The sequence below is a fragment of the Bidens hawaiensis genome, unplaced genomic scaffold (genome assembly GCF_021521415.1).
Source record: "Bidens hawaiensis isolate Kalapana, Puna unplaced genomic scaffold, B.hawaiensis_p1.1 tig00063427_1, whole genome shotgun sequence".
NCBI classification, from domain to species: Eukaryota; Viridiplantae; Streptophyta; class Magnoliopsida; order Asterales; family Asteraceae; genus Bidens; species Bidens hawaiensis.
In genome coordinates, this window is record NW_027501343.1 from 10770 (window position 1) to 21538 (window position 10769).

Here is a 10769-nt window from a genome sequence, read left to right on the forward strand (position 1 = left end):
AGATCGATTCCAACAATCTCCCACTTGCACAAGATACATATAAGATTGATACAAATAGCGAATACCGCCTAACAACGGTTTACTATCCCTAATACGCATGACGAAGTGCCATTCAGTAACATCATCCCATTCAAGTCCCATACTTGAATATGATTTAGGTGAAACTATCATTTATTCTTTTGCCACAAATGTCATGTTAAATCCAGAGACATAGAGTGATCATTCTCTGTTGATTTAACTAATCAGGCCTTAGACATTTAACTCTCAATGAATAAAAGGGACAAATCCCCTATTGACTACATACGTCTCTCACTATCACCTTGTACTATACTTGTGCTTAGCCTTATGTACTGACATATTTCAGAGCAGCGAAGAACTAAGTCAAAGTATAATAGTCGGCGAATATCAAGACCCAATATGTATCTCATGTCGAAGAATACTATGATATTCGCCTTTACTCAAATTTACTTATGATCACAAATCACAAGGATTCCATGCAGTAAAATTGAGGGCGGGTCATGTCCAATATTTATCCCATAAATATCTATGAACCTTGGCAGCAAACCCTTTGCTATATTCATACCTCATGAATATCTAACAATCTAAGTTCATAATAGTATTACTTTCATATTTGTTCCCACAAGTATGATCGACTACGGACGTTTAGAATAATCTAATTATTCACGGATTTAAACATGCTAAAAGGAACATAACTCAAGAACATGACCATAACCAAAACCATATGATTGAGTTAAAATAAAATTGTTCTGATATCCAAATACAAAATTTGATCAAATCCAATCACTAGAATATCGAAGTCCTAAGGCGCAAGTATGACCCTCATGCTTCGGTCTTTCAAGGAGCTTCGTGAGTGGATCCGCAAAGTTTTGATCAGTGTGAACTTTACGAATACATATCTTTCCTTTTTCAACTTCATCCCTTATGTAGTTGAATCTCCACTCAATGTTCCTAGTCTTTTGATGTGCACGGGGTTCCTTTATTTGAGAAATCGGACCCTCATTGTCACAAAAGATTTCTAGAGGGTCCTGAATGGTACGGACTACCCCTAGATCGGCAATGAACCTTCTAATCCATGCAGCTTCTTGAGCTGCCAAGGAGGTGGCGATGTATTCTTATTCAGTGGTGGACAAGGCTACCACATCTTGTTTTGCACTCTTCCAAGAGACAACACCACCATTTAGAACAAAGACATATCCCGATTTTGATCGAGAATCATCTCGATTAGTTTGGAAACAAGCATCAGTGTAACCCTTTACAACGAGTTCCTCCACATCAGAGCCATATATCAAAAAAATATCCTTAGTCCTCCTAAGGTATTTTAATATGCTCTTAACCGCCATCCAATGGCTGGTTCCTGGATTTTTTTGGTATCTACTTGTCATGCTCAAAGCGCATGACACATCCAGTTTGGTGCAAATCATGGCATACATGATGGATCCTATAGCAGACTCATATGGGATTCTATTCATTTTGTCTTGCTCAACCTTTGAGCTAGGACATTGATAAGCACTCAATATTGTTCCTCTTTGAATGTGTACGAAACCTTTCTTAGAGTTGTCCATCTTGAACCTTTTCAAGATTTTGTCAATGTATGCACTTTGATTCAAACCTATCAACCGCCTTGATCTATCCCTATAGATCCTTATTCCCAGAATATAGGTGGCCTCACCAAGATCCTTAATAGAAAAACAACTTCCAGGCCAGGCTTTTACACCTTCCAAGGTTGGAATGTCATTTCCAAATAGAAATATGTCATCGACATATAATACCAGAAAGGTAATGATGCTCCCACTAGCCTTTTTATACACATAAGCTTCGTCAGTGATTTTGATGAATCCAAATTTCTTCACTTCATCATCAAAACTATGATTCCAACTTCTAGATGCTTGTTTCAATCCATAGATTGATTTCTTCAATTTGCATACTTTATTAGGATGTTGTGGATCGACAAAACCTTCAGGCTGAACCATATAGACATCTTCATTAAGATGTCCATTTAGAAAAGTAGTTTTGACATCCATTTGCCATATCTCATAGTCATAATATGCGGCTATGGCAAACAAAATCCTTATAGACTTTAGCATCGCCACGGGCGAGAAAGTTTCATCATAATCAACCCCTTGAGTTTGAGTGAAACCCTTTGCTACAAGTCTAGCTTTATAAGTATCCAAGTTTCCACGCATGTCAGTTTTCTTCTTGAAAACTCACTTACTTCCAACCAATTTGGAATTAGGAGGTGGAGTAACCAAGTCCCATACTTGGTTGTCATGCATGGATTGCATCTCAACGTTCATGACTTCCAGCCATTTATCACAATCAGATTGTGACATTGCATCTCGGTATGTGGTGGGTTCATCAGAATCTACCACATAGCATCCATCCATGAAAAATCCATATCTTTCAGGTGGGGTGCTAATTCTACCAGATTTGCGAACGTTTTGTGTATTTTGATCAACCATTTGATCATCATCAACAACCTCTTGCTTACTACTAGTGTCAACCAAACGTGTATCGGCTTGTGGTTCTCGATCCTCTTCGAGTTCCACAGTTCTATTTGCTCCTTCCCTAAGGAACTTTCTTTGCAAGAACACATCCTTTCGAGCAACAAACACTTTATGCTCGTTTGGATTGTAGAAATAATATCCCATCGAATCTCTGGGATATCCTACAAAATTACACATAGTGGATAGGCTTTCTACTTTGTTTCGGGTGTTGTTCATGATATAAGCCTCACAACCCCATAGCCTTAAATATGATAACGATGGAACCCTTCCATGTCATATTTCAAAAGGTGTCCTTTCCACTTTCTTGGTTGGTGCCATATTTAGAATACGGGCTGCAGAGATCAATGTGAAGCCCCAAAATGATAGAGGTAATGAGCTTCTAGCCATCATGGATCGAACTATATCCAATAGAGTTCGATTCCTCCTTTCAGACACACCATTATGTTGTGGTGTTCCGGGTGGAGTAAGTTGTGAGACAATCCCAAACTCCTTAGATGATCTAGAAATGCATCATTGAGGTATTCACCTCCTCAATCAAATCGAAGTACTTTGATTGTTTTGTTGAGTTGATTTTGTGCTTCATTTTGGAAGACTTTGAACATTTCAAAGGCCTCATCTTTTTGTCTTAACAAGAACACATACCCATAGCGACTATAGTCGTCGGTAAAGGTAATGAAGTATCTTTCACCATTCCTTGTCATTGTCTTAAAAGGACCACATACATCCGAATGTATGATACCTAATAAGTCTTTCGCCTTTTCATTAGTTCCACTAAAGGGCTCATTGGTCATCTTTCCCAATAAACAAGATTCTCACTCATCAAATGAATCATCATTTGATTTCAAAAGACCATTCTTTTGAAGTGTATGAAAGCGATCCTTGTTTATGTGACCGAGGCGACAGTGCCAAAGAAAAGTTTTACTCAAATCCAATTTGAGTCTTTTGGTGTTAGCTTGGTACAAGGAGTTATCAATGGATGTATTATCATGAACCAATTCGTAAATGCCATTAAACGGAATTACTTTAAAATAAAACACGTCATTCATGAATACATAAAAACCATTGTTTACAAACTTGAAATCATAACCAAATTGTCTTAATACATAAACAAAGATAATATTCCTAGTGAAACTAGTAGGATACAGAATGATTTTCAAAAGAACTTTCAAACCATTCGGATGATTCAAAACATAATCTCCTCGGGCTTGGACGTCAACCTTTGCTCCATTTCCCATGAAGAGACTTATATCTCCTTTATTGTAATCACTTCTTCTTTTGAACCCTTGCAATGAATTGCAGATATGAGTTCCACATCCGGTATCCAATACCCATGTGTTAGAAGAAATAACATTAAGATTAATATCGATCATGAAAGTTGTACCTGAGGTTGGCCCTGCATCCCTCTTAGCTTTCAACTCTTTGAGATTGGTCGGACAATTTCTCATCCAGTGACCTATTTCCCCACAACCAAAGCACGGATCCTCAGCGCTAACCTTTAGCTTCTTAATTTTGGGTTCCGCCTTTGCCTTTCCCTTGAATCCCTTATTCACTTGCCTCTTACCAACGGCAACCTTTGCCTTTGGTTCCGGGTGACGCCTCTTCTTCAAGTCACCCTCATTGATCGTGAGAACGGGTAAAACCTTTTTACCCATTCCGGCTTCGGATGTGTTAAGCATTGCGTGAAGCTCACCAATGCTTTTGTCCCATCCGTTCATGTTGTAGTTCATAATGAAATCCTCAAACCTTTTAGTTAAGCCGTTTAGGATCAAATCCGTGGCTAACTCTTTTGAGACGGGACAGTTAAGTCGTTCAAGCCGATCAATGTGGCTTTTCATCTTAAGTACATAAGATGAGACAGATTGGATTTCTTCCATATGACATGCATGAAGTGCTCGAATTATTTCAAAGCGCTCTACCTTAGCTTGAGTAAGGAACATTTCCTTAAGATGGGTGATCATGTCATACGCCCCATGATTCTCAAAATCCTTTTCGATCTCGGGAATCATTATTCCCAACATGAGGCATGAAACTTGCACCGAATCCTTAGTGTATTTCAACCAATCCGCATAGGCATCCAAGTTGTTGACATCGGGTTCATCGGGAATAGGATCGTCCAAAATATAGGACTTCTTTTCTTGCTTGAGAACAATACTCAAGTTTCGATACCAGTCCATAAAGTTGTTAAAGTTTAGATGATCCTTGTCCAAAATGGATATCGGTGATAGATTATGCACATGAGGGATAATAGCGTTTTGAGGATTGTTTGCGGCCATCTATAAAATAATTTAACAAAGTTCAATTTAGTATTTTCGATATCAATAAATTTTAATCATTAATACCCTTTAATGTCCCCAAGACAATTATTGATTAAAATCTAGAACCCAACGTTTCATCCAAATAGTAGTTAGGTGACCTTTATCCCACTATTCGAACTAACAAGGTAGTCAACGTTTGACGATTGCAACCCTTTGCAACTTCTAGTTTTATGGGATCGATTAAACATCATATGTTTAGTTGGCATGTTTAATCCCATAAACACCTTTGAACGCCATGTTTCGGTGACCCTATAACCATGGTTTCCAAATCAAGTCGTCCTACTTACACACACGTGTGAGTTTACACATACAAGTGGTTAGGTGACGCTCATCCCCACAAGTATTGTAAAACCACCTCAAGATCACAAATTTTCTTGAATGTGGTTAGGTGACCGTTACCCCACATCAAGTCTACAAGTGACTTAAGTGTCGTATAAAAGGATGGTGTTCAACTTGTTTTTACAAGGGATTTTAGTTTTCAAAAAAATTCTAGATTGGAAAACTATTTAATCTACCATCCATTTGCATGCGTTCAAATGTATGGTACATTTGGAAACCAATTTTCAAATTCCTTTAAATAAAACTCATTTTATTATGAAATCATTAATAGTTAATAAAACCAATTTTATCACTTAATAATTTCAAAGGAATCACTTTTATGCTAGTTGTAGATTTTAATTGTTAACATCCAAACATGATAAAACAATAAACGTAAATCAACCACACAAGCATAAAATACAAACACAAGTCCATAACCATAACCACCTTGAATGACAACACTTGTTGACCGAAACAAGTGTGCCAAAAGGTCTCTCCTAAGGGACGAGAATGAAACAAGGCATGTGTCGGTGAACTCTCACTTGATCCCGCATCCATATGCTTCAAGTGTCCACCTTGTGTTGTGACTCTTCAACTTTATTTGGGCTTCCATTTGGGCTCCAACTTCAGCTCCTAGCTTCCATGGGCCTCCAAGTTTGGGCTTTGGTCATTGGGCTAAAATCCCATCATGGACTATGAGGTCCATTAAGGCCCAAACCAAAACCGAAACCTTGTTGCATCTTCTTTTACAAAAAGAATATATCCTAATACATTTTTCTCTAAATAAAAGAAATACAACTAATCTACTTATTATTACAAACCAATATGAAATAAATAAATAGATTACAAACCCAAATAAATGAATATTACAACCAAATTGAATATTGAATAAATCACAACACAAACACACATCCAAATTCACATCCAAATATGCAAGGTCTTAGAAGACCAAAATGGTTCCCCTCTTACCCATAAAACTTTCGGCCAAGAGAAAACAAAACCGAAAGTTTCGGGTATTGTCCAAACAAAATAATTAATCATCAATATGACTTAATTCTTCAAGATTATCACATGCATGTAAAGTATAACCTTGAGGAACCAAGGGGTAACCAAAAAACAAAAAACTTTCGGCTATATGGTGAACCACACCATAAAACCCGAAAATTTTAGATCTATGAAGCATGTATCTGTATAAGCGGCTCTTGATGCCATTGTTGGGTTTTAGCAAGATTATCAAAGTCTAAAATAACCATTTATTAAGGAAAACGCAGCGGATATAAAGTTTTAAATCTTGTTAAGGATTACACATAAACCCGTTTATGTTAAACCCAATCCAGGATCCATATACGACATGCATGCTATCAAAACACAACCATAGGGTGTTAACATACATACCTTCAAATCCGAGAATGAAAGGGATGAATGAGGTTGAATGACAAGCTTCCAAAGAAGGAAACCTCAAGCTTGTATACCCAACGAGCTCCAACAAATACCTTGGTTGCTAGGGTCCTAACACTTGATGCAAGAATAAACCTTTTTGTTCTTTTTCTTCTTCTTGTTATCGGCTCCTAATGGAGAGAAAGAGAGAAGAGATGTGTGTGTGAGAGAGAGTGTAAAGATGATTTTTCCCAAGAATTATGATCTCCCAATCCATCTCTTGCATGTCTTGAAAGAAACAAAAGGAGGAGAGAGAAGAGGGAATAGGTTTTTCCCACCCAAAATTCAAATCCCCTTTTATTACTTACCACTTATTTACTTATAATTTTTATGTTATAAACATAACATAAGTAGCATGCAATATGTCATTTAACCAATTTAAATAACATTTCTCAAAATATAAATTATCCATATAATTTATTTAACACACAAAAGCAAATATTTAGAAAACCCAATTTCCAATTATTATAAGTGTTGATAATCATTACTTAGATCATATCTAATAATAATTATCGTGGCATTTGTCTAGCTTGTTATCGGGTATGAACCGACTTAGATCAACACGTACTAGCCACATTAACTCTAATATGTGTCTTGGGCAGATCGATTCCAACAGCATAAACACAAGAAGGCAAACCTAAAATTCATTCAAGACTAAACATGCATAAACCAACTTGTCCTAAGCACACAATGCATAATCCTTTTAATGCTATCATGATCAATTATCAAATAAGAATGTAGATAAGACAATTTGAACCAATTACAATCATACTCATCTGATTATCATGAAACATAACACAATTTCACCTTTAGGTATCATAGACACCTAATTCATCAAATATTCACTTAAGCACACTTCAAACTTAGCAAATTTACACAATCACACATAATTCACTCAAGACCTTTTAGCAAATTGTCAGTTTGCATATAAAAACATATATCATCAATCAGACTTCATTAGAGTTAATCATGCCTAAATCATTTAATAGAAAACTTAATCTAGTCTTATATTGTGGCTTGGTGATTAAATCTGCCAAGTTGTCACTAGTTTCAACTCTCTTCATTTCTATTAGACCTTTCTCATTACAATTTTTCATACAATGGCGTCTGATTTCAATATGTTTGGTCTTTGAGTTTTGAACAGAATTTCTAAAAATAAACATAGAAGCAGTGTTATTAATAAGAATAGGAGTGTTTAGAAAGTTCAGACCATAATCAAGTAGTTGATTTTGAATCCAGAGGACCTGAGCACAGCAGGCAGATGCAGCAATATATTAGTTTCTGCAGTTGAAATTGACATTGTTTGTTTTTTGCACTGCCATGATACCATCCTATTTCCTAAGAATTGACAATCTTGTTCTTAGGATACCAAATGTTGACTTTATGCTCATAGTGCATCCATCATAGTCACTATCTGTGTATGTAAGAAAATCAAAGGACTTGTTCTTAGGATACCAAATACCCAAGTATGGTTTTCCCTTAAAGTATCTGAAGATTCTCTTGACATCCATCATATGTGAAACCTTGGGGTTGGCTTGAAATCTTGCACACACATACACAACAAACATGATATCTGGTCTTGAAGCAGTTAGGTACATCAGTGATCCTTTCTTGGCTCTGTATTCATGTTGGTCTACAGGTTCCCCTTTTCACCTACCACCATCTTCTTATGTGTGTCCATTGGAGTAGAAGTTGTCTTCAAATCTTGGAACTTGAACTTGGTTAAGATGTCTTGAACATACTTGGATTGATTCATGAATATTCCATCTATTTTCTGTTGAACTTGCATTCCAAGGAAGAATTTTATCTCTCCCATTGAGTTCATGCTATACTTTGATTTCATGACACTTTCAAACTCTTTACACGTATCTTCATTAGTAGAACCAAAGATGATGTCATCAACATACACTTGAAGTAGAAGTAAATCTCTTCCTTTATTCTTGTAGAATAAGGTCTTGTCAATGGCTCCCCTTTGAAAACCATTTGCAAGTAGATGATTTGACAACTCATCATACCAGGCTCTTGGAGCTTGATGCAGTCCATATAGAGCCTTGTTAAGTTTGAATACTCAATTTGGATACTCAGGATCCTCAAAACCTGGAGGTTGAGTGACATACACATCCTCTTCTATTTTTCCATTTAGAAAAGCATATTTTACATCAAGTTGAAACACTCTTATATTCTTGGATGCTGCAATGCCAAAAATATCCTTATAGCTTCCAACCTGGCTACATGAGAAACACCTCTTCAAAGTCAATCCCTCTTCTTGTAGGCGTCAAAGAGCAACTAGTCTTGACTTATTCTTTAATATGATCCCTCACTCATCCCTCTTGTTTCTGAAAACACATTTAGTACCAATTGCATATTTTCCTCTTGGCTTATCAACAAGTTCGCATATATGCAAGTTTCTGAACTATGCTAATTCCTCCTGCATTGCTTCCACCCAATTGTTGTCTTTTAAGGCTTGAACTATATTCTTTGGTTCAATTTAGGGTAGAAAGTAGGAATATAAGCATATATTTGTAGTTTCAGAAGCACTAATGGTCACTCTTCCATGCAAGTCACCAATGATATTTTCAATGGGATGATTTTTTTGGACATAAGAGGTTTGAATGACTTGAGTTGAGGTTAGATTTGTATCCAAATTTGTATCATTTAATTCATGTTCTTCAATGTTCAAATCTTGTGCATCATTGTTCATTTCAGATTTACCCACATTCTGATTTGTGGTGTTAGATGTTGAAGCACCAGCATGTGATAAATTGAGATTTTAAATCAAATTTTCATACATGGATTGAGTGTTATGTTGAGTCTAATCAGTTGGATTTTTAGTTTGATCTTCAGATGTTTCATTGTGATCTGGTTCTTTAAACTCAACATTTTGCACTCCATTTTCATATTCTTCATAAATATTCCTTTCAAATGAGAACTCAGTATCTTCATTAGCAACTTTAGACCAAAGTTTGTCGGAATCAATATTTTTTCAGCAATTGCTTTAGGTACACATGTTCAACATGCATGTTCTTCAATGTATTCAGGATAGATTTTGAAAGATTTAATCATCTTTTCTAAATCAAATAGCCAACTCGCTCTATCAATTGTATTAAAATGATTCTCATTTAAGATTCTATCAGATGATTCAATCACACTCAAGTGATCTTTCATATAAACTCTGTATGCCTTTGAGTGAGAAGAATATCCAACAAAGAAATAGTCTTGTAATGTTGCTTGGAATTTGTTCAGATAATCCTTAGTATTCAACAAAGAACATTTACATCCAAAAGGCCTGAGTAACTTGATGTAGGGCTTTCTTTTAAACAAAATCTCATAGGGAGTTTTGTTTTTGTCTTTTATTAAGAAGGACCCTGTTTGAACATAACACGCAGTGTTTATTACATCTTCCCAAAACGATACATGTATAAAAGCATCTGCTAGCCTTGTTCTTGCTGCTTCAATGAGAGTTCCAACTCTTCTTTCTGCTACCCCATTTTGTTCAGGAGTTCTTGGAGAACTGAATTGTTGAAATATTCCTTTTGCTAGAAAAAATTCAGTCATAACTCCATTTTTGAACTCTGAAGCATTGTCACTTCTCATTACTTTCACCCTTGCATCAAGTTGATTATCAATTCTTGTCACACAACTCTTAATCACTGCAGCCTCATCCTTTCAAATTAGGAAATACACCTAACTAAACCTTGAGTAATTATTTATAATCACCAAACAATACTTCTTTTGGCCAATGCTTGGAACACTTACAGGACCAAAGAGATCCATCTGAAACATTTCAATCACTTGTTTAATGGAGTTAATCAGTTTTATTTTATGAGATGATTTGTGTTTATTTTCCTTTTGGCATGAAACACAGTTGTCTTCAAGCTTGAACTCTCTTGTAGGTAAACCAATGAAATGTTCACCTTTCTTAAGTTTGTTCACGTTCTTCAAATTTACATGACATATCTTTCTATGCCATTGCTTTGTTTAATTCTCAGATGCTTTAGCACAAAGCAGGTTCCACCTCAAGAAATAGCATATTTCATCCTTAATTCATACAAGTTGTCATTTCTTGGTGTCATCATCATAATCATTTCTGGTGGAATCACAAACTCTAGTTTCAGTATATAGCAATGAGATTCATCAAATCTAACCTTATAACCTTTATCACACACTTGTGTTA